The following is a 26,286-nucleotide window of genomic DNA, read 5'->3' on the forward strand; positions in this document are numbered from 1 at the left end:
TGACAACAGAATATTTTGAATCGATGAAAAAGCATGATTGCGTTGTATATTACCTGAACTCGTATTAATCCCATTTTTTTGCTTTGATGTGATTCTGTATGTAAGATAGGGATTCCATTAGGCAATCCTTTAATTTCTCGCCTCCCACAGACTCCAAGTCATCGATATCACCTATGACAATAATCATTACGGTCAGATTTTCGTGGTGAATGGATACCATTTATCAGGGACAGGAGATGAGAGATTGGTTCTCCCCTGTTGGAGCCTACAGATTAAACTGTGTAGAAACAATTTCTTTCCTGCCGGGGCCATTGACAGAGATATATGGCAGCAGGAGAGGAATGGTTGGGTGGGGAGTAATATCCATCGATCGCCTTGTTACCCAGCTACCATCCACTTGGACCCCAATTACCGATAATAGTTGGATAAGTGCTCGATTTTGAACTCATGCGCTTCTTGCAATGTTTTTCGTTAAGTGGAAATACCACTTTGGGGAGTGAACAGATCAATGGGCATATCCAGGTGGTATGTACAAGGTCACTGAAATGTGTCCTCAACAACAATTGCTAGTCGTAAGAGGTGACTAGATAGGAACCTGTGGGGAGTATGGTTTAGATATTGTCCCTTGATGAATTGGATGTCAGATTCAGTGACTTGGTCGATGGTTTGTCATTACAGTGAGTGAGTGAGTTCAGTTTTATGCCACTTTTAGCAATATTCCAGCAATATTATGGCGGGTGACACGAGAAATGGGCTTCACACATTATACCCATGTGGGGAATCGAACCCGGTCTTTCACGGTGCAAGCAAACACTTTAACCACTAGGCTCCCCTACCTACCTCTAAGGCAGGGATTGTTACTCAGAATATCAATCACTAGACTTTATGGTCCAGGCTTGCGTCATACAGCAGGAATATTGCTGAGTGTAGCATTAAACAGTCGATGGTTTGTCATTACAGTGAGTGAGTTCAGTTTTATGCCACTTTTAGCAATATTCCAGCAATATTATGGCGGGTGACACGAGAAATGGGCTTCACACATTATACCCATGTGGGGAATCGAACCCGGTCTTTCACGTGGCAAGCAAACCCTTTATTCACTAGGCTCCCCTACCTACCTCTAAGGCATGGATAGTTACTCACAATATCAATCACTAGACTTTATGGTCCAGGGCCCCGTTTCACAAAGCTCTCGTAAGCCTAAGATCTCGTAACTTTTCTCGTAGCAATCGTACCTCCTATACTGTAACATTGACTTACGATAGTCGTAGCACTACGAGAGCTTTGTGAAACGGGGCCCAGGCTGGCATCATATAGCAGGAATATTGCTGAGTGTAGCATTAAACAGCAAACAAACACATTTGATACCATTTGCAGACTGATAGTAAGATAAGAAATGTTTTCATAACTACGTGATGGATCTGACCTTCATTGTTATGTTTGTTTGTTTGTTTGTTCTTCAACATCATACTCAGCTATAGTCCAGTTATATGATAGCGGTCTGTAAATAATTGAGTCTGGACTACACAGTCCAGTGATCAACAGCATGAGCATCGATTCTAAAAATTGGGATATGATGACATGTGTCAACCAAGTCAGCGAGCCTGACCACCAGATCCCATTAGTTACCTCTTACGAAAAGCATGGATTACTGAAGATCAGTTCTAACCCGGATCTTCACGGTTGCTTTGTTATTAAACAGTGGAGTAGAAATGGCTGTAAAACTTCAGTATCATGTTGATAGCAAGGATATGTTTGGTCAAATATTCAGTCTCTTGTATGGTATTAAAACCGAACAAAAACTACTTTGACACTAAAGAACTCTAGGAACTCGCTAGCTAGCTAGTTGTACCTGTATTCACTGCAGTTATAGTAGATTATATAGAGACTAGCTCTGACCAATGAGCAATATGAGAAATGTGATTCAAGTAAATCAAAACCCTATTTTCCTGTCTGGAAACTTACTTTTTATTATTTCAATCAAGCAGTATATTATTGCCTGGAACACAGTGAGACCACGTCAAATTTTATGCGAGTCACAAATTACAATGGCAAGGCCTCAATCAAAGATGAGTTGCTGATCATAAAGCACAGTGCTCTCCCTACAGTAAATCTATTTTTGACATTGGCAACAATTTTATGAATATTTTACCATGATATGATTTTCTAATATTTTCTGTTTTGGAAGGGAATGGTCATGATTTGAATTTGATTTAGCATTGTTGCATTCATTTGTATTTCCTGAATCTTGAAATATGTTTGATTATATTTCGACCTGTTTGTTTCTTCTTCAGATTTTGGATGACAGAAGATACATCATAGATTATGTAAGTACGCTGATATTTTTGATCGGTTATCCTTTCAAGTCAATCTTCACAGTTTCTCTCAAGGAACTCAAGGGGCAGTGATGTAGCTTCGTGGTTAAAGTGTTCGCTCATCACGCCGAAGACCCAGGTTCGATTCCCCACATGGGTACGATGTGTGAAGCCCATTTCTGGCATCCCCTGCCGCAATATTGCTGGAATAGTGCTAAAAGTACTGTGTAAAACCATACTCACTCGCTCATTCACTCACTCACTCACTTTCAAGTCAATATTTTCACAGTTTCTCTCAAGGAGCTCAAGGGAAGGTGGGGTAGCCTCATGGTTAAGTGGGGTAGCCTGGTGGTTAAAGTGTTTGCTCATCATGCCGAAGACGCGGGTTCGATTCCCCACATGGGTACAATGTGTGGTGTCCCCGGCTGTGATATTGCTGGAATGTTGCTTAAAGCGTGGCGTAAAACCATACTCACTCACTCACTCACTTTCAAGTCAATCTTTTCACAGTTTCTGTCATCTCTGAGCTCAAGGAGAGCACATGGTTTACCAGAATATCCAATACAGGAAGCACCGGAATACAACCGTCTATGTTTGGAATCTGGGCCACAATAAGTACTGATACTTGTCCTGAGAGGTGACTGATGGGGACTGAGTGATTAAAGTAGCTACTTTGTATGTCATTCATTGCAGCCTGATGGGTTGCCACTGCTTCGTCACGATTATAAATGGCTTTTTTCTTGTGGCTGGAATATCACACGACCTTCTGAATTAAACAGCGTTCGTTCACTGAAGAATGATGTGGGCGGTGGGGCTGGATGGGAGTTGAAGTTCATCAAAGACCTGTGAATTATTCTCAATATTGGTAAAATATGTGAGCCTATTTCTGAAGTGACCTGCTGTGATATTGATGGACTCACTCACCCACTCACTCACTCACTCACAGTCTAGTGATCACTAACATTGCATGTACTTCCTCAGTTCTGGACTGTTTGGGGCCAGTTGAGTTGGTGTTTGCTCATCATGCTGAAGACCTGAGTTTGGTTGCCCACATGGTTACAATGTGTGAAGCGAATTTCTGGGTCGCTCTAACATATTATTGCTGGATTATTGCTGAAAATGATGTAATACCTCACTCACTCACTCACTCACTCACTCACTCACTCACTCACTCACTCACTCACTCACTCACTCACTCTTGACTGTTTAGGGACCAAGTGTTGAATATTCATGCACATTCATACATGTGGTATAAAATATCTCAGTATCCCTATTAGAACTTGAGTAGTATATGATGCATGCATGATACAAAGACCATCAATGGACTCTGTGATGATGTTAATATCTTGCTATTGATCTATTTGTCATGGAAATGTAGTACAAGTATTACCCCCAGTGTAAGGTCCTTCTAGAAGTTAAATGTTTTCCCACTCACTTGCAACCATCAATGAATTCTGTGATGATGTTATATATCTTACTATTGATGTATTTGTTTATGGAATTTACTGCATCAAGTTTTACCCTTATTGTCAGGTCCTTCAAGATGTTAAATGCTTTCTCACTCCAATCAGTTCCAGCTTTTCCAATAATAATTTTCTAATAGATGTTATCAGATTTAATCTGTTGAGGCAATACATCTTGCATTGTAAACTCTGACTTGAAAGAATATTGAAACGGGCAGTGACAACAATCGGCAAGCAGATATTGACGGAGGCCAAGCTTCTGAAAAGCAAATTTGTCTCTCTTTTTCTGAGGTGCATCAATAACTACGAAAAAAAGCATTACGTCTGAAGAGAGCAATCAGTAGCTGCTAAGTGTGTCAGTAACGCTACATCACTGTTGACTAATTCCTCTCATCATTGGATCACCAGTGATCGGCAAATCGGGATTGGCTAAAGGAACAGCCTTGTGCCTCTGCGGCCTCGTTGGACTAATAGGAAGGCAGTTTTTCAAGCAGTTCAAGTTTGTCAGTTTGCGGAGTTGAGAGCAGCATTGAAATGCTGCATCTCTCCTTACGCTTCAGTTAACGACGAATGTGGTGTTAGCGAATTGACATTTGTGCTGGCTTTGGAAAATGACAGAATAATTCTTGTGATCTTCGGGTCTAATGTTTCACTTTAAATGTGCTGCTTGACATAATTGCTCTTTTCAATTAGAAAAATGGCAGACCCATCATGAAAAACATGTCTAGATGTCGCATTTGAGGCAAAATGGAATCTGAAATGGGCTCTTCAGTGGAGGAGAGGACCAAATTGTGTTTGATGTAGATGTGGAATATCTATCATGGTTTGCATAATGTCGCTTGCTTCAGTTTATGGAATTCATCTGCAAGTACAGGCCAGGTTTTCTAAGACATTTGTGAGCGTGGTTGGTCAAGTGATCTAAGGTCTGCAGGTTGCTTTAGGTTCGAATCCTGGTTAGTCAACACCTTATTCATGCTTGTGGGTTTCACCAAAGTGGTTAGCGCATGAGACCTGCATCAGGGCAGACTTTCCTTCTAGTCTGAGCTGATGCCCTGATATAACCATTATAATTCAGTGAGGCCTGGAACACAACTCACTCACTCACTCACTCACTCACTCACTCACTCACTCACTCACTCACTCACTCACTCACTCACTCACTAGACATTATGGCTGTGATCAAAGTATCAATTGAGTGTGTGTGTTCATAGACCTTCAGTAACCCATGCTTGTCGTAAGAGGTGACTAACGGGATCAGGTAGTAAGGCTCAACAAGTCTTCTGTTGAACACTAGATTGTCTGGTCCAGACTTGATTATTTACAGACCTCCACCATATAGCTGGAATATTGCTGAGTGTGGCATAAAACTAAACTCTTTCACCCATAGAGATTTCTAGATTGTTACCAGTATGATGTGCTCTACTGTCTCCAAACTACTGCTTAACCATTTTCTGTTCAGGAATACAGTATCATGTCTGAGGATTGATGGTGGAGATTTTGTGAGTGCTTCCAGCTGAGGTGATTGAGCACATTGATGGCTTATCGGCAGCTAGCTAATTTCATCTGCCAGTCCTTAGAGAATATATTCAAAAATGAGTCCAATTTAGAATGATTTGGCAGGTGAAGCCCATGAAATTATATAGTGTTCTAGGTTCCATTTGATTTATTTTGTACATAAGTATGAATGAATGACCTAAATTATTGTTTGAAAGTGGATATTAGTACAAATTGCCTGAAACGACTGTTGAGGTTGAATTATGGAGATATTAGGAGTGCTTCCAGTAGTGGTTATGTTGCACATCGATAGCTAACTGAAACAGACTTCCCAAGTGATCTGGGTAGCCTAGTGGTTAAAGCATCCGCTCGTCATGCTGAAAACCCGAGTTCGATTCCCCACATGGGTACAATGTGTGAAGTCCATTTCTGGTGTCCCCCGCCGTGATATTGCTGGAATATTGCTAAAAGTGGTGTAAAACCACTCACTCACTCACTCACTCACTCACTCCCAAGTGATCTCGATGTTTACGCTGACAGGCTATTACACATTCTAGGTATACTCTTTTCGAACATGATTACACCATAGTTTCTGTCACATACGATGAGAAGGTTATTGTTTACAGTGTCATATCCTTTTGCTTAGAAGGTAAGAAGATTAGAAGTCTCATGGGTCTAAACTGTCCTACATCAGTCACCTTCGGATATAAGGAAGTCTGATAATGTCAGAACTTGGGCTTAAATTAAACCAGTCCTAAATCTGGATCAGTGGCAATTATGATATAAAGTCTCTTACTTTTGTAATTATCTCTCTTGGTGATGGTTGCCAGTAGTATGATCAGACATCAACACCCAGACATTAGCAGTGTTCATGGATTTGGTAATGAGTGAGTGAGTGAGTTTGCTTTTACGCCGCCGCTTTTAGCAATATTCCAGCAACATCACTGCGGGGGACACCAGAAATGGGCTTCACACATTGTACCCTTGTGGGGATTCGAACCCGGGTCTCCAGTGTGACGAGCGGACGCTTTAACCACTAGGCTACCCCACCACCCCGATTTGGTAATGTGTTCTTCAAGAAGAATATAGCGGTCTCCAGTAAACTTTGGTTATAACAAACAAGAAGTGACCCGTAATTTTTAAGAAAGGATAACAATTAGTCCTTTATCACTGGATTGTCTAGTCTTTGACATTAAGAATTAATTAATTGTCGAGAAACGTACGCCATTGTTATCAGTATCTTCAGAGTTGAAGATTATACATCTCTCGATGTTTCATGCCGCCATGTTATAAAACTCTGAGAATAACGGCTAGTTCTTTGTAATCTTGTCCTGAAGGTTGGTGCCAACTTTACTGCTTTGATGTGCACTACATAAAGAGGTAGGTTACAGCCAATGCCATGATGAACTAATATTATTACAAGATAACCAAGTATCCATGACTTTCAAATGACAGGAATGAAACTTTGTTAATTTCTGTTAACTCAAATTACATAAACAAATGATTTACTGACAAGGAGAGTTGAAGAATCAAGACTTATTAGATACAGCATGATGTAAGTATGTATGTTGTTTATTAGATAAGCTTTAAAAAATTGCTTTGCTGTCAAGAAAGAAAGCAGCTGAATCTGGATTTAATTTTGTAGGCGACATAGAATACCTTAGAGGGATGTCTACAGCCTGGCTATTGAATAGCTTGATATATTTATTTCCGAGTTAATTACGTTGACTTTTTGCTCTGTGCACATTTTCATTTAAAGACCTCAGTGCCGGTGTGTGCTGTTTGTTTCGGTCGCGGGAATGAAAGATTCTGTGGTGAGGATTGTGTTGGGAGGCTGCAGCTGATAATGTGAAACAGTTGTCCATGGTTGTCTCCTGGTTGGAAAGAACGTATCTTTGATGTCCTATAAATAAGGTAGACATTGGTTTTTGTTCTTGATTCATTGTTATGGCGTCACTGATAACACGAAAAAATTGGTTCTGTGGTTTTATCATCCCTGGATGAAAAAGAGTTACCTTGAGCTAAACACGATTTAAAAATCACATGTGACAAGATTATTTTCTCGCAGATCTGATGAACAGTTATTTTTAGGAGTACGTGTTTACATTTCAGTCAAGATTTTGTCTTATGGGTGCTTCAGTTTGCTGTGCAGAGTAGTATCCCTTTTCTGTACCAGGATCTGCTGTTCATATGTTTGGATCCCAGGTTCATCCTGATTATGATCAGTGAGTGATTGAGTGAGTTTAGTTTTATGCCGCTTTTAGCAATATTTTAGCAACATCACAGCAGGGGACACCAGAAATCGGCTTCACACAGTGTACCCATGTCGGAAATCGAAGAATTATGATCTGCATGTGATTAGAGACAATTTGGGACCTTTATGCATCCAACATAGGACTGTGGATACCAAATGGTTAAAGTTTGCATGTCAATTCAAAGGTAACAGCCCCTATCCCACACTGATGCAATGTTTGGCGATCATTTCTGGTGTCCCATTATCATGGTTTATTCAATATTATTATCCCCCACCGCACGCTTAAGCGAGGCGGGGGATATAGTATTAGGCTCCGTCTGTCCGTACGTATGAATTGGAATATCTTAAGAACCGTTCTGTACATTCTTTTCATATTTGGTACCTAGGTTTTATCACAGTATAAGATAGGTCCAAGTCAGGTTTGGTGACCTTGACCTTCATTTCAAGGTCACAAGGGACTGTCACGTTTTACAAAGCTTCAATACAAAGCTTTATCTAGGGAAGGTGCAGGGCCCAGTCGATTTTGGTGACCTTCACATAATTTTCAAGGTCATGGCAACACTTTGAAGATTTCAGCATGTAAACCTGCATGTTAAAGGTCACATGCAACGTAAAACACAACTTTGCAGATTCTGATACCTTTCGGTATGGACTTGCCGAAACAAATCGTCAAAAATGCAAATTCAACTTATAAAGTTGAAAAATAACGCGATGAAAAAAAAGCGCGAAATCGAAGTTCAAACGTTTCACTAATTTTCCCCCGACTTTTCTGGGGAAAACGGGTTTCAACAGCTGGGCTGCGCTCATAGCACGTGCGCAGTGAAATAGGTTCGCGCAGCTTGGAAGCGGGTTGTCGGGTGAATACTCGGTGAAGGCTTTGGTGTGAGCTATTTGTCTAATGTTTTGTTGATATCTCACAGGCGCAAGCTTTTTATATGATATGACAGTAAATTAACTGTTTATATAATTTCATTTGTCTATTTCACCACACGTTCTTCTTACCGAGTCACTTTCTCAGTTCGATACTTAAAAGCAATGTCATTATTTAGCGTTGTACAGAATTTCTAACTGTGATATAGATATGTCGTCACAGACAAAACTCAATGTCTTGTTTTATTGACACCTGTGTGTCTGCCTGCCTGTCTGACAATATTCAATACACAGCTGCTATCACTGACCACATGCAATTTGAACTTAACACCAATCAGGCTATACACCATAAACAAAATGCATTGATTTATGGCCCGAGTTCGGTCTCTGTCACATTATGTAATTACACAGACAGGCAGGTGTGATACTTGAACACATGACATGTTATGATGTCTGTTGATTGCAAAATGTTATACACAAAAAATGAGCATGTATTTACAAAACCCAACATCTCTATATATACACACACAATGAGCCGTGGGAAGGCATCTGCAAATGAACCAGCCGTTACACTTGAGTGCACACCCACCCGCTCTGACTGGGTTCGGTATCCCGGCTGCTTCGTTTCTTGGGAAGTAAACCGAAGTACACAATTTTGCACTTTTGATTTGCGATTGTACGCTTATAATTTTGTTTATATGTTTTTTCATTACCAGCAATGTATATTATATGTCATGAATAAGTGATAATTGTGTTTTAATTATGTTTGATTTTTTGGTTGCATGTGACCTTTAAGCTATCTCAAGAACCGTTCACTGGATTGTCTTCATATTTGAAACCAAGCTTTATCTAGGGAAGGTGCAGGGCCCAGTCAATTTTGGTGACCTTCACTTAATTTACAAGGTCACAGAGACACTTTGAAGATTTCAGCATATTAACCTGCAGGTTATGCTTGTCAGCGAGATACCTCAAGAACCATTCACTGGAGTGTCTTCATATTTGACACCAAGCTTCATCCAGGGAAGGCGCAGGGCCCAGTCGATTTTGGTGACCTTCACTTAATTTTCAAGGTCACAGCGACACTTTGAAGATTTCAGCATGTTAACCTGAACTGTCAGCAAGATATTTCAAGAACGGTTCACTGGATTTCATACACTATGACATTCATGTCAAGGTCAAAGTCAGTCTTGAAAATATGTGTGTGTTTGAACACCTAAAGAGCAAGATATCAAGAGAGGTTGACTGGTCATGTTTTTGTTGACATTTAACTTAAACTTTCATTACTTTATAAGTTTGATTTGATAGTTTGCGGCTGGGGATTATGTCACCTTAGTGACAATGCTTGTTAAATTCATTAGAAGACTTTACCTCCTCGAAGCATTCATGTCATGAGACAATGACATGTGACATAAGACACAAGGCACTCAATTCTTTAGTTCCAGTCTTTTGGAAATAATTATGATTTCTGTCAACTAAATAAGCTCATTATTGATTTTAACTGTTAACAGTTCATATCTTGACTTAGGTTTCCTGAAAGCTGAATTGTCAGAGTAGGATATCAAAATCAGTGAAATCGGAGTTTAGATGTAGTTATGAGATGGAAAAGTTTCCCATTAATCAACCAGTGAGAACGATTTGTTTCACTGATGACTGACCTTATGTCATTTTACTCTGGGGGTGGTGGGGTAGCCTACTTGTTAAAGTGTTCGCTCATTACGCCAAAGACCCGGGTTCGATTCCCATTTGCTGAAATGTTGCTAAAAGCGTTGTAAAACTAAACCTACTCATGTATGATGGCTGCCAGTAGTATCAGTATCATTTCAAGCTCATTTATATGTGAAACACTCTTACACATTTTACAGATATTCTCAAAATAAACTTAAATGTAAAACATTATAATTCCTGCAAATACCTTAACTCTATTGCATCATCACCATAATTCCAGTACTTGCTATTATCTCGTCAAAAACTTCAGATTTGCAGTCCTCATCACGATCCACTTTCCATGATTGGTTGTACAATTAATAGTATCCTGCATCTCTTGATATTTGCTTGTGAAGAAGGCTGGAAAACCTCACTTCATGTATATGTGAAATACTCTTACTGACACACTTCAAGATTTTAAAAATCATCTTAAACATAGAATATTATTTCGTGACTCCAACCTCTGAGAAGCTCTGTAAAAAAGCAGAATCTTATGTTTTGAACATTGTTAAAAAAAACACATTCTTGTCAGTAAGTATTTTCGTTTGAAGAGTCATGATTCCATTTGCACTTGATGCCATGTCATCTCAAGTCTGCATGTGGTATGTTTCTTAGTCTTGAGGGAAATATTATTATTTACTACTGAAGCATATTACTTTTCCATATTACTTGTGAAGCATATTACTTGTATCTTTGATGAACGCTGATGTAATGAAGATAAAACTGTAGCTCTCTGATGCTCCAATATTATAATAATTGCTGGCAGAAAATCTTTGGTTGGACTTCAGCTGGCAAATGGAGAGTGTGTGATTGAAGTCCTGATCAAAGCTGTGTTCAAGACGTCTCTTCCACTGACAGAATTTGTTCTCGGTTGCCATGATTACCTAGCTCTGCTTCTCTGATGCCAGTTGGAAATGTTGTTGGCTCTGTAGAAGAAATAAGCTGAATTACGATTATCAGATTATTTAGAAATATGTTGCAAGGCATGAATTTAAGAGGGTTTCTCGGGAGAAAGGACATCTGATATCAGCATCAGGCTCACCTGGCATCGAAAAATGCAGTGTTAAAACATGTAAAGTATCAAATAATTGCCTGCTTGCTGGCTTGCTTGTTTGCTCACTCGCTCATCTCACAAACCCGACTCACCAGCTCGCTCACCTACTCACTCATCCATCCACTCAGGTTACCATGGTAACTAAGACAGTGGACATGTCTTAAAGTAATGCATATATCAACTCATCGGGCTGTGTGGATGATACGAATCTCCCTTCCAATCACTGAGTAGTATAACTTTGGTTTAACTGCATCATTTGAACAATGTGGTTTAACTGCATCTACAATGTATCCTGTGTTCTACTTCTCATCCAATAGTGGAGTCAGTATTTCACAACTCCGTAGTGTTGTTGGTATTTCTTTCAGTCTTGTAACTGGGGCGGTGGGGTAGTCTAGTGGTTAAAGCGTTCGCTTGTCACGCCAAAGACATGGGTTCGATTCCCCACATGGGTACAATGTGTAAAGCCCATTTCTGGTGTCCCCCGCCGTGATATTGCTGGAACATTGTTAAAAGCGGCATAAAACTAAACTCACTCACTCACTGAGTCTTGTAACCCAGTGAACCAACATCAAGCTGTAGAAGTTGACAGAGGCAACCCTACATTAGCATTGCTAATGGTTCTAGTACATTTTTAGTGATGCTTATTCTTCTCTATCCTTCCATGTCAGGATCTCATCAGCCACTTGTAAGCTTGTATTGCAGTCCTCTTTAAATTCCTTCCTTGACATTGAAAACCTGCACCTTCCTTGACATTGAAAACTTCCGACAGAGTAAGTCGCTAAATAAACTCCTCTGTTCATCATTTACATGAAGTTTGACAGTTTCAGAAGTTTCACCAGCTCATTACAAGATCATTGGTTTTATAGAATTTTCTCAGCTGGAAGAAACTTTGGATTGGCATGGGGTGTCTAAATCGTTTATAATTTGTAATTGCCATTTGGTGGTAAAAAATACTTTGGGGAAATTTGATAATGTCCCATCTGTTAGTAATCTCTAGTCAGTGAGAATAGTGAATCTAGACAGTATTACAGAGTTCACTTGCTCTGTCGTTTTGGTGAGTTGTCCCTGCTGGGGACTTGGACACACCTTTCTGGATTTACACAGTGTGGACATCAGGGTTGTATGTCTATACCCTCCGTGAGCCAAACCTGTACTTGAGTGTATCACAAGGTTAGACTGCTGTATTGTGAGGTGCAAAGGTGTAGTAGTATCGTGGTGGATTTGTATTGTAATCAGGGTATAGTAGTTTTGTTTGTGTGTTGATGTGTTGATATACAAAACCTGCAACCCCATTAGAACAACGTCTCTGTGAAATGTGCAGTGTCTTAGACGATGAGCAACACCATATAATATCATGTACCAAGTATAACAAAGAAAGGGAATCACTTATACACACAATGCTTTATTATGACCAAGAATTTACTACACTCTCAAAAAAAAGAACAATTCCTAATAATTTTCACGAACAGAAGTCCTGAATTAATTTCCAAAATATGTCACCATCTTTACAACTTTAAATGAATTTTATATCTTACCATAGTCTCCTCATGTATTATTTCCATGTCATTATACCTCATGTTTTCTAAAGATTGTTATAATGTACATCATTTATGTGTGAAATGTATCTATATTTCTTGTACCTACTGTGTAAATATTTGTAGCTTATAGAATATTGCCACTGTTTCTTCATGGAATGCTATGCAATAAATATCTGATCTTATCTTATCTTATCCTACGTTCAGCAATATTCCAGCTTTATGGCAGTGGTCTGCAAATGACCAAAGTTGCACCAGACAATTCAGTGATTGAAATCATACATCAGTCTACGCAACTGGGATACGATTACATGTATGAACCATGTCAGTGAGCCTGACCACCCATTCCCGTTAGTTGCCTCGTGGGTTGCTCAAGACCAGTTCTAACCCAGATCTTCACGTGTCTACCTGTTTAAATTTATTGAAGTGTAGTAGCTCTTTGGTACAGTGGTTTGCCTGTTCCAGACTTGGGTTCATGTGTCTGTTCCTCCATTTTATGAAGACTACACCGAAAATTCTATTCCTACTCTAAGATTTATGACACAATGCTGATGGCTTCTGCAAGTAACGAAATCCATCTTTCACATCATTAATGTATAGTGTTTGTTTTGTCTGTAATATTAAAAAAAAAAACTTACACCGTTTGTGCAGGGAAGCTCCTTTGGGGCCAAGTTTGGCTCTTTATTGTTTTAAATGTTATTATCTTAGACAGGAGTCATGTCCAACCTTGGCACCATTAGCGCTTGGTGTTGTTTGATCTTCAGTGGTTATTGGCCCATTACCATCATCACATGACTTGAGTTATGTCACAATTCACACCTTATCTGAAACAACAAACACAGCAGCCCTCTCCTTCTCTTATTCTCGCAGATAACAGTAAGTTAATATTTCCGAAGCATGCAAGCTCTCATCGGCAAAAGTAAAATAAACAAGGGAAATGGCAGAACTGGGTATTTCTTACATTTTTTTACATCATTTCCCAAGAACGGTTCTTCACCTTTGTGAATGAGAAAAAAAGCCATTTACTGAATTCTGTTTGGACCAAATTTATGTCAGTAATTGCTGGCGCCATACTTACCTATCGTGATGGGGAACGCAATCATCACGTCTTACCTGTACTTTTCTTGGAGCTGATTGTTTTCAAAGGAACTCCCAAGCATTGAGCTGCTAAAATGAGGGGGAAAAGTAAAGTTTAGACAGAGGAGAAAGTTTGTTCAACTTACTATGTAAAAATATTCCCACTGTCACTGTTTTTGTCTTGATGTTTTAATCATTTCTGTTCCCTCGGATTTGGTTTATTGTCCCCCGACACAGCGCGGAACAGGGGACTATGTATTCAGCGGCGTCCATACGCACGTATTCTTGTTAATGCGATATCTCATGAACTGTTGTACCCAATGTTTTCAAATTTGGTGACTGCCTACATTTGGGGTTTACCCAGACACCTGTTTATTTGGGTGACCTTGACCTTTTCTTCAAGGTCACCACGACACTTTTCAAACTTATTTAAATGCGGTATCTCATAAAACATTGCACTCAATTATGTTGACAGCCTACATTGGGTGATTAAGCTGACACCAGTCATTTCAGGCATCTTTTATGTGACCCAAAAATAAAAAGTAGTAAATATAGATATTCCATTCTTTAGCGGCGGGGGACATTGCCATATCAGTGGCAAACACTTGCGTTGTATGATTTTAATGGTTTTGTTGATTTTGTTTAGCATTATATTGAAATGTAGATTTGAAATTTAATTGACAGTTCTTTTGTTGTCCTGACTAAATGGATGATCACACCAACGTACAGAAAGCCAAATGTCCTCACATTGAGCTGTATGTTGTGGAAGTTGCCTTCAAATTAGATCAAACAACAGAGGTTTTCAACATTTATAATATTTGTGTCATGTCAGTACAACACTCCCAGTGAGTTTTGTGTTGTAAGTTCCAATAATACTCAGTGCGGTAGCCCAGTGGTTAAAGTGTTCGCTCGTCACGCCAAAGACCAAGGTTTGATTACCTGTATGGGTACAATGTGTGAAGCCAATTTCTGATGTCCCTGTCGTGACATTGTTGGAATATTACTAAAATTGGCATAAGAACTCGTTCACTCACTCACTCACTCACTCACTCACTCACTCACTCACTCACTCACTCACTCACTCACTCACTCACTCACTGATATCTCTTTACTGTTTCATGTTTCCTTGGTGTCACTTATGTGTTGCTGTTGTAGAATTTGTCTTAAGTAACCTATGCTTGTCGAAGAAGGGTCCAGATAGATTAGTCTGGACCTTAGTCTGGACTTGGTGACTGGACATCTTTTGTTATAGCCCACTGGTGTGGATCACTGCTGACAATATCAGTCACTGGATTGTCTGGCCCAGACGTGATTATTTACAAACTGACATGTGTCTATAGCTGGAATATTGCCCAGTGTGGCTTTATTAACAAAGAACTTTTATATTCAGATGAACCTTGGCACAACAACCAGTGTTTAATGCAACAGAGATAAAATATTGTCTGATGTCTCCTTTACATTATGAAATGGTGCCATTAATGTCAGAAAACATTTCGTTAATTCATTTGCGTTTAAATGAACCTTGGAACAAATGTTGTTTCAATGCTGAATGTGAAATAGTGTCTGATTTTAAACTGTGAACGTACAACTTGTACATCTGAAAATTTGATTGTGTGAGAAGCGAGCCAAGGTCGGTGATTGCTTGTTTCATCATCGTGCAATCACAGACAGATTAAATCTATTTGGCATTTCTGATTGCCTGCAACACAGTTGAAGTCATTACCTTTCATGCACTGAGCCAGCAAGGAAGGTACACATGATGCATGCCATACATACAGAGGTGGGAAAGGGTAACACACAACAGTGCCGTGGACCACAGATTACTGAAGGGCAAGAAAGTGATGTGCATCTTTTGGGAAGATGCCACACAAGGTTTTGGGATTCCAGGAATGGTGTCAGAATAGGTGAAAGTCTTGTGGCAGGAACGACAGTAGCAGATGTTATAGCACTACTTACCTTCATAGTGAGGCTGTCGAGGGATGGGCTACCCTGGGTTGATGTTAAAGTCTTTTGGCAGGAGTGATAGTAGCAGATGTTATAGCACTACTTACCTTGTAGTGAGGCTGTCGAGGGATGGGCTACCCTGGGTTGATGTCAAGTTTTGTGGCAGGAGTGATAGTAGCAGATGTTATAGCACTACTTACCTTGTAGTGAGGCTGTCGAGGGATGGGCTACCCTGGGTTGATGTCAAGTTTTGTGGCAGGAGTGATAGTAGCAGATGTTATAGCACTACTTACCTTGTAGTGAGGCTGTCGAGGGATGGGCTACCCTGGGTTGATGTCAAGTTTTGTGGCAGGAGTGATAGTAGCAGATGTTATAGCACTACTTACCTTCATAGTGAGGCTGTCGAGGGATGGGCTACCCTGGGTTGATGTCAAGTTTTGTGGCAGGAGTGATAGTAGCAGATGTTATAGCACTACTTACCTTCATAGTGAGGCTGTTGAGGGATGGGCTACCCTGGGTTGATGTTAAGTTTTGTGGCAGGAGTGATAGTAGCAGATGTTATAGCACTACTTACCTTCATAGTGAGGCTGTCGAGGGATGGGCTACCCTGGGTTGATGTCAAGTTTTGTGGCAGGAATGATAGTAGCAGATGTTATAGCACTGCTTACCTTCATAGTGAGGCTGTTGAGGGATGGGCTACCCTGGGTTGATGTCAAGTTTTGTGGCAGGAGTGATAGTAGCAGATGTTATAGCACTACTTACCTTCATAGTGAGGCTGTCGAGGGATGGGCTACCCTGGGTTGATGTCAAGTTTTGTGGCAGGAATGATAGTAGCAGATGTTATAGCACTGCTTACCTTCGTAGTGAGGCTGTTGAGGGATGGGCTACCCTGGGTTGATGTTAACATCGTGTGGCAGGAGTGATAGTAGCAGATGTTATAGCACTACTTACCTTCATAGTGAGGCTGTCGAGGGATGGGCTACCCTGGGTTGATGTCAAGGTTTGTGGCAGGAATGATAGTAGCAGATGTTATAGCACTGCTTACCTTAGTAGTGAGGCTTCAATCCTTAACCATTGAACTGCCTCCATGGTGTAGTGGTTAGAGCGTCCGCCCGAGGGTACAACAAGGAAGCCGGAAGGTCATGGTATATCAGTGGGCGGGTTACAAAGCAACCGATCACCCGACTGCGTCATACCAAAAGACGTTAAAATATGGTACTTGTTGGTCCCTGACTGACGCTCGGCATTAATGGGTACAACAAGGACTGGTCGGCTCGGAGTAAGTATAATGTGTCTGAGTGGTGTATTCATGCTTCACTGCGGCATGGTATCTCAGTGGGCTAGCACTTATATAATAAAACCAGCTTCAGTCTGGGCTAGTACAAGCAGCCGCACATACACATACACACGCATGCAAGTCGTCATATGAGCTAAATATTCTCAAGCATGACGTTAAACCCAATTTCACCTCACCTCACCTTAACCATTGAATGTTTCACTACAGCAGGGGTAGCATAGTGGTTAAAGATCCAGGTTCGATTCCTCACATGGGCACAATGTGTAAAACCCATTTCTGGGGTCCCCCGGCATGGTATTGCTGGAATATTGCTAAAAGTGGCGTACAACAACTCACTCACTCACGCACTCACTCATTACAGCAGACTGCAATACTTACTCACTCACCCACCACCTCACCAACCCACCTTCCCACTCACTCACCCACCACCTCACCAACCCACCCTCTCACTTACTCACTCACCCACCACCTCACCAACCCACCCTCCCACTTACTCACTAACCAACTCAGCAACCCATTCACTCAACCACCTCACCCACCCACTCACTCACACACGTAAGCTGTTGACCTAAGCTTACAGCTTCTAATAAATTAGCAGGGTAATCCAGGGTTGAACAACCTGATTAACGCCTACATTCCTACCCACTGGCATTTGAACAGATATGAGCAGTCTGGTATCTCTTCCAAAACCAGCCTCCGTATTGGGTCGGGGCAGCAAAGTTGCTTTGTGGCAACAGCCTCTGATAATGTTATCCCATAGGTACATACCTGCACAGCGCCTTTTGTCAGTTCTTTGTAAAGATAGACCATGACCCGTCTGTTTCATTATCTGTACATGAATAACATTAGATTCCTTGCTTCAGCAAGTTCTAAAATTTGCCCATGTTGTGGGGAATCAGAAGTAGAACATGGCCTTCAACTCCATTACTCTGCTACAAGAGCTGACCCATGTGGGGATCAGGTGGACATGGCGCTAAAAACGTCCGCCTACCTTTTCTGTGAGGCTCTCCAAGGAGGGGAACACCACAAATTGTTGTGGGGTGTTATGACAGTTAGTAGAAGGAGAAAGAAGGATTATAATAAAACTGCCTTCTTTCTTTGGTTGGCTCTCAAAGGAGGGTTATAATTAAACCTTTTCTTTTGAGCTGGCCATTGGTCTAATCAGACGTTAAGTTTGCTGAAATCTCATTCATTTCTGCTCATTTCCAATTTAAATGAGTCCCTTGTACCTTGGTTTTGTTTATTCCATGTGTGATCACATACAGGCTTTCCGTGTGTTTCTGGAATATTGCTGACTACAGCATTTACCAATATTCATCCACTTCTTGGGGTTAGGTAGGCTTGTTGTTAAAGTGTCCACTCGTCATGCCGCATACCTGGGTCTGATTCCCAAAATGGTTACAGTTTGTCAAACCCATTTCTTGTGTCCCCTGCCATGATATTTCTGAAAGAGGCTTAAAACCCAGCTCACTCACTGACTTGTTCCTATGTCCCCAAAGGAACACCATATAGAATGTGTCCTTGGCAAACTCTACTGGTTGTAAACTGACTAAATGGTCAGGCTCGATGAGTAGTGTTGCTGATGTGACATCACACCTTAGTATGTGGATCATATTAATCACTGGATTGTCTGGTTCAGATCCCAACTGGACTTCAGCAACCCATGCAGGCACAGAAGCATTCAAGGTCACGAGTGGATTGATGTATGTTATCGTATTTCAGAGATCAAGATCGTTGTTCGTTATATCAATCACTGGATTGTCTGGTTCTGATTTGTTACACTCTGCTGTCTAAGAGTGGTATTATCAACACATGCACACTGATCGCTATGTATCACAAGGGCTGCTAACTACACCATTAGCTTCCTTCATTCATTCAGTCAACTGGTTGACTGCGAGGCATTGGAAGAGCTGTTCTTTGATATGGATGTTTGAGCATGTCCTAGACAAGCCACTTGCAGTAAGCTGAAATTGATGTAAAAAGGAAAACTCAGGGGAATCTGGCGATATTGGAAATGTCTTATGTGAGGGAGCTTCACGAGCCACAGCTGGTAGTAGTGAAGGAAGACTTTTGCTTGAAACTAATATTGATTCAACTAAAAACTTCAATATTGACCCAATACTTTTGAAATGCTTCGTAAACACACATTTTAGAACTATCTGGAAGTTTTAGTTTTTCGTAAATTCCATTACGAGGTAAATTGCGACTATCATTTCCTGTGGAGGAAAGATGTATGGTGCTGGTGACAGCCCAATGCCTGATGCAATCATTTCAAGGAAGTTGCTTCCAAGTGATGGAAACTTTGTCCCAAACACTAAGCTGGGTACCTTCTATGTAAACAAGGCAGCTCCGATTTCCACCGTGTCGAAACTCACGAATTATATTACTGTTGCTGCTGCTGTAACAACCCTCCAACAAAGTACTAGCACTTCACAGAATAAATATTTGGTTTATCTTGTAGCTGAAGAGATTGAGAAATATTTGAAATAGCTGTTCAGTGTGGTTTTCCACGCTGCTTTTTGTAAAGAATCAGAATGTCACAGCAGACGACACTACAGATGGCTCTAATAACACGATATTGGCTGTAAGGGTAGCATAATCGTTGTTAATAACTTCCTTATATTTGCATTGCATTTTAGCGATTATTACAGTTGATTGGGCATTAAAAGCCATATGATGTGCAAGTTGTTGTGAAAAATATGACATCATCCATGTCATCACAAATTGATTGCGTAATGTCATATGAATGATACGTCTGCCTTCAGTGGAGTTTCCCGATAGAGTTAGCATTTCAAACATTTTTACTTCATTTTGTCATTGAAAATGTCAGCGAGGAATATATCGAATAACCAGCTTGAAAGTGGGAATTATAGATTATCTGTCCCCTGTGAATGAATGCTGCAAGATCGTTGCCTTAGGCTAGGATTCACACCATTCAGTCTGGACTCGTAGCTTATTGGTTGTTCTCTGACTCTGTCCTTGTGTTGAATCAAACTGGATGTTCCATGTGCTGAGTCAGTGCTTTGTCCAATCATTGAGGAGTGGGTTTTTTGTATTATAGATGAGAACACCCTTTTGTCTTCTAATGTAAAATTAAGGACATTACAAAAGTACATGATTTCAAATCCTGATGCATTAGAAGTTGGATACACTTTGAGAATTGTCTGAGGAAAATATAACCAATAAAATTAGTGGTGGATAATTGTGACATGTCATGAATTCTTACGTGATTTTGGAATGTTTTGCTTCAAGATTGATGTGAACATGCTGTTGTCATGATAGTCAGCCATAACCCATCACATACTCCACTCCAGATTAACACTGAGGGACTTAATAGATTTGGTATATGGTGACTTGGCGACTTGATGACTTGGTTAGTTAAATGTCATCATACCATGTCAGAGTCATTGCTTCCAACATCTGTAACTGCATCTGTTGTCCAGATTTGATTATATACAGGCTGTCTTCATGAAATTCTTCAAAGGCATTTAGAAGTTGGCGTAGTAATACGAGACAAATCTTATGGATAACAACTTGCTTGATTTATTTTTCACAACATTTCTGGGCTAGTTCTTGCCCCTTCGTCAGGTGGATAATAACTAGCCCAGAAACGTGAAAAATAAATCAACAAGTTGTCTTGTATGTCTTCATGAAGCTGGAATCTTCCTTAGTGTCACAAAAGAAGCTACTGTCCACCATTACAATAGTCTTACACTATTATGCAAAGGAAAACCCAGGGCCCAGATTTTCGAAGCTCTCTTAGCGCTAAGATAGTCGTAAGTGCCATACATTAACATTAACTTATGAATATCTTAGCGCTAAGAGAGCTTAGAAAATGTAGGCCCTGGATGATAATGAATTATGCTACTTTATGGATAACAGCTTCTTGTTTATTGCATAGAGTGGCATTTGTACATGCTGCTGATAGAATTTGTCTTCAGCAACTCAAGTTAGACTTATGAGGGGAGTAACGGGATCGGATGGTCAGATACAAGCAGACTCAACTGTTAAGATCTATGCTCATGATGTCAGTCACTGATTGACTGGTCCAGATGTGGGAGACTGTTGTCAGATAGCAGGAATAATGTTAAATACAGTATTAAACAGTAAAACTGTACACACTGAGAGGAGTGAGTGAGTGAATTTTGTTTTATGCCGCTGTTATCAATATTCCAGCAATATCACATCAGGGGACACCAAAAATGGGCTTCACACTTTGTACTCATGCGTGGAATTGAACCGGGGTCTTCAATGTGACAAGCGAATGGTTTAACCACTAGGCTACCCAACCCCCCCACGCTCAAAGGAAGCAATCATTTAATTGTTACAAGATACTATGTCCATTATCAATGAAGCAAAGCTAGACCTCACACAAGAAACTGTCAAATATTTTTTGTCAAAAATACACGAAATCTAACTAACAAACATTAGTGTTATTCAGTACTCCAAAACACAAACAGCAAATTAAGAATTCATGAAAATTGGTTTGATCATTCGTCTTGACAACTGCAGCATCCATCAAACAGACAAACTCAGTTAAGCTAACGTCCATTCTTAACTTCGGTTCATGTTACGACCGGTAAACAATTTCCAACCTAGTGGTTTTTCTAAGTAAGTTTCTCCACTAAGGCGTTACCAGTAATATCTTTCATAATTTGAATGGTCCCCAATTGTGATGAGGTGTTTAGTATTCTGTGGACGATGTTGGGTCAAATAGCTTCATCTGGGTATGTATTCATCACACAGGGGAGAAACGGGATGTCAATTACCTGGCCATTGCTCCCATGTTGATAGCTGCCTATGGCTGGGCTGGAGTCGTATTCTGTGCATAATTAGTTTCTATCGAGGAAAGTTTCTTCTGCCAAGTCTTGGGAGACTTATTGAGATTGGTCTATATCATGTTAGCTTCACAAGTGGAATTGTGTCTGTCACGTGCCCTGCATTTTGATCGAGTCATACGATTTGCTTATTGGAATTAAGTGAATGGCACTGATTTATCGAGGTAATTCATTAGAGTTTTGGAGTGCTTGATACAAACTGTATTGGCGGGTTGATGGGCCGGTGTTGAAGGTGTGTGTTAACTTAGTAGAAGGATTCGTGCATGATTTGGGTATAATTTGGCAAGATTGCTATTACTTTTACTGACGAAAGGTAATCATTTCATTACTGTAAGAATACCCCTTCCTTATCACTGATTGGCACATTACCACCACACATTGAAACAAATAAATTTTGACGTGTTGATTTAGGGAACAGGTGATTGAAAACAATTATCATAAGTAGAGGTGTATAAATTTAATTTTTATAAATCGGCTTAAAAGTATCATGATATATACTGATTCAGTCATTCTGATCATTGGTCCAATGGACATGACGTCCAGTGTTGTATCAGAAGGTCCATGGTTTGAATCCCACCTAAGCACTCGGAAGTGTAATGCCCTCTGCATTGATGCTCAACATGAGGCTGAGCATTTTATGTTGAATTAGAAAAAGATGACTGTTTGTTGTTTAATGATTAAATAGACACTTTGAAAACTCACTGGGGTGAGGCTGGAAGTGTGGATGCTTACAAGTTCAGTAGGTACATTTTGATTGGTTGGTGATCTCCAGATGTTGTTGATAAAGCTATGGTTTAGGGTACTTCCTGATGAGTGAGTGAGTCTAGTTTTATGCTGCACTCAGCAATATCCCAGCTATATGGTGGCGGTCTGTAAATAATCAAGTCAGGACCAGACAATCCAGTGATCAACAGCATGAGCATCCATCTACACAATCGTGATGACGACGACATGATGAGATATGATACCCTGAATGGCCAATCAAATAGGCGATATGCATATTATACTTGTTGGATTCTAGGATTAAGGCCTGGATGCTGCAAAATAGATTCACATATTACAGTCTGGGTATGCATGAAGTTTCTCACTGTTCCCAGTTTTTCCACATTTTTCTATCATATCTGATTTACAATGATTGGATTATATGCATCCAATGTTAAACTTGTACACTTTAGACTCTTTTACAACCAGAGCACTCTACTCTCACTGGAACTTTCTCAAACTTTGCAGCGCTCCATGGTAAATTACTTTTCCCCCACTCTGCCTGATCCATACTTCTGCACCACAACCTGTATCCCAAGTGTCAACATGTTAATTTGTCATGGTAATTGCTCTTTGATCTAATTCCTGCCTTTATTGACACTACTGAATTAGGGAAAAAATTGACTGAACTTTCAATGTGGCTCCTGCCATGGTGATGTTTGATCCATTCAGTGTCTGTTAGCAGGAACACGCATTCGCCATCAGGGCTTTCATCACTGTCCAAGGTTCCCTGTGACCTTCTGTGCTGCTGTGCCTTCAGGAATGGGGTCCCATTGCAGTGGACAAAAAAATCCTATAATTGCCTAGAAATTGGAGGTGACCATATCCCATCAAGATTGATCTGCTTTTTAGTAGTCATTGTATAAAGAAGTTGGACTGGAATTTGTTTGATAGGCTCTTGGTTGGTTTGGATGGATCATCTTTCATAACACTTAAAAAGTTCATTTAAAGTTTATTGGAATATTTTTTCTCTGAAATTTTATTTTGGTGTGATCAATATTTGAATGTTGGGTGGATGTTTTCTTTTAATAGAACTTTTAAAAGGGAATAAGTTTTGAATGTTGATGATAAGGTCATTTAAAGTTTCGGAAGTTGCTGTGATTGGATTTCACTGTTGTGTGTCTCATGGTTAGAATGTGAATAATTAACACTCCTTTAATTTCCATAGGCATCACTATTTCACTACAGCTTCAGAAATGGGACACGGTTGTCATGTATTTTTAAGGCAATGCTGGTTGTACACCAAAGCAGTCTCAATTAAGGAGCAATGGTGGCCTCGTGGTCAAAGATTCAGAGTTATCTGCTCTTGGATCTGCTTACATGGATTTGGAGTTATGCTCTGATTGTGATTACAGACAAGGAGGAGGATCAGATGGATTCTCGTCCTGACCTGGGTGTTGTTGTACAAAACACCCTTAGAGCTATGACAGCTGTAAGTTTCTGTTAAGGTATGGGAGTTATTATAACCTTAGCCCTTAGCTGGCTTTGTACAATGGCACCCTGGAAAGATGTCTTACATCTTCAGGCCTCTTGATCCATGTTACAAATAGTGTCTGAACTTGTGTCAACATGATTGGTGCTGAAACACATATTTTGGAATGCCGATAAGTGGCTTATTTCCATTGAGATTAGGTACTAAATGTTGGACGGATGTTTGTTGATAGAATGTCGGCTCCATGAGTTCAAGGTCAGCAACTCTGTTCTCCCATGATATACCAAAAGATGTTAATATGTAGTACTTTTTGATTCTCTCTGTCTAGCACTTTGGTCCAAGTGAGTTCAACCAGCCCTTGCTTTTGAGTGTCAGCAAGGTGGTGAACATGTTCGATCAGCATCTATTTGCATAAATGAACAAGATGATATTTTTCAGTATTGAATGTCCGATGTTTTTGTTCTTAAGTTAAAAGGAAAGTGGTGTTTTCACAGCACAATGATGCGGATGAGTCATGATTTAGTGTCAGAACTGGTTTATCTCTTGTGTCGATAATAAAACTTCATGGGAAACAGTGTGAGAGAGAAAAAGTGTCAACATATTGGACAGTCCAAGCCAAACACAGGCTTCTTCATTTGTTTGGGCCTGGCCATAATTGTTAGCATGTTTGAATCCCAGACTCTTTCTCATTCTCTCTTTCTCTAACCATCCCCCCCCCCAAAAAATGTTTCAATCTTCGCACCATACCTATGCTTGTTCACTCACTCATTCACTGTGATATTGTTATGCATTTATGTATCATTTGAGCCTTAAGAGCATTTCTCTGTTCCCAGATTGGTGCTGAATCCATTTTAATGAAATATATGAATGCAGGATACTGCGACAAGTTCCCAGGTTAATTGCTCTTGTTTTGAAATTTGGATTAAAAAATGCCTCCTTAGCAATAATGAAATCCACTTTAAGACTTTTTGTTCATTAGTGATAAAGTGTTTATGATAATTTTGTGCACTTTGGAAATGCTCAGCTGCAATTGGCGGCACAAATTAATGTTCCAAACATGTCACAATTACATTTGAGCCTTGCCTTTGATATTTGACAACTAGTGCATTATTGTATTATCTGAAGAAAACCATTTGGTTATCACCTAGTCAGTCAAGAATGGATGTCAAAATTGGCTTCCAACAGAATTGCAAATCGCTTTCTCCTGTGCTGAATTTAAATTCATGAAACAAGTTACAGGCGCCTGTGAAATCACCAAGAAGAAGAGTAAAATGGAATAAGCAGATAAATCTCTCATCAAATATGATATATGTCTTTCTGCTTTGATGACGTTAAAATGTTCGAGGAAATGAGCATGATCGAGATCATCATGAGAATACCATTCTTCCTGTAGTGGAGCTTCCCAGTAGGCACTTGGTGCAGTGTTGCAGGGGAGCTCAACACACAGACATCCATGGTGTCGTACAGGACGTGATTCAGAACTTACTCCACCTTATGAAGATTAAGTATTCAGTGAAAGCTATATCCAGCCTGTGAGCCATCAATACTGCTTTATGTATTAGTTGATAAAGAAATAATATCGGATTCAATGAAAGGGCGATGATGTTTATGTGATCGTGACTTGTAGCATCAGATAACCATGGTAACTCTCCAATCTACATGTTATGACACAAACATGAATGTTAACATGGGGTGTGTCAAAAGTTCCAAAATCATCTCCATACAATTTCTGCTTGTGGGAGAATCACAGTCTATCCTTGTTTTTGTGGAAGGAATTTTTAAAATTTGTTTTCAATGATTTGATGAAGTGTGTCTACCTATGAATCTTCTTGATAGGAATACTCCTCATAACATAATTCTCATTTCACAAAAGTCTAGTAAATTCAGCTCTTGCCTTTTCTATTTTTCTTCCAATTAACAATTAAACACATTTGCGGTGTTTCGTACAACAATGATGTCATTGCTTGCTTGTAGTCTTTCTTGTTACTGTTGGAGTTGGATGGGTGGACATGTCAAACGCTCTGCAATTTATTGGGTTACATCCCCTGGCTGTGCCAGGATCAAGTTTATGGTTCTATGTTTGTCAACACCATGTCCATACTGGGTCATGCTTCCAAGTTGTTTATATCTCTATCTGTTCAGACAATAGTTATGGGATAGATGAGACAGTTGTCAAAGGTGATGCAATTCACACGGCAGAGTTGGGCAATCCACAAACCTTTTATCGTAGCTTCTTTGAGTGGCATT

At 40.1% G+C, this 26,286-nt stretch overlaps 1 protein-coding gene and 1 long non-coding RNA gene across 9 annotated transcripts in view; one reads left to right on the forward strand and one right to left on the reverse strand.

The window, feature by feature from the left end:
• The window catches only part of LOC124291154 (poly(rC)-binding protein 3-like), a 380,920-nt gene that overhangs the window by 110,675 nt on the left and 243,959 nt on the right, over positions 1-26,286 (forward strand). For 7 of the 8 annotated variants that reach the window (XM_046728080.1, XM_046728129.1, XM_046728151.1 and 4 more), the window contains exon 3: positions 2,295-2,327. The gene's annotated coding sequence lies outside the window, so the exon portion shown is untranslated. Of the gene's footprint in view, positions 1-2,294; positions 2,332-26,286 lie in introns of all 8 variants that reach the window. The other variant, XM_046728097.1, reaches the window with a different exon arrangement.
• On the reverse strand, positions 986-19,162 carry LOC124291228. The gene is made up of 3 exons (XR_006902172.1): positions 19,152-19,162; positions 17,446-17,456; positions 986-1,110 (listed from the first exon to the last, which is right to left on the reverse strand). It is a non-coding gene; the product is annotated as an uncharacterized LOC124291228 (long non-coding RNA).

Source organism: Haliotis rubra, unplaced genomic scaffold (genome assembly GCF_003918875.1).
Source record: "Haliotis rubra isolate DU_JTF1 unplaced genomic scaffold, ASM391887v1 Scf113, whole genome shotgun sequence".
Classification (NCBI taxonomy): Eukaryota; Metazoa; Mollusca; class Gastropoda; order Lepetellida; family Haliotidae; genus Haliotis; species Haliotis rubra.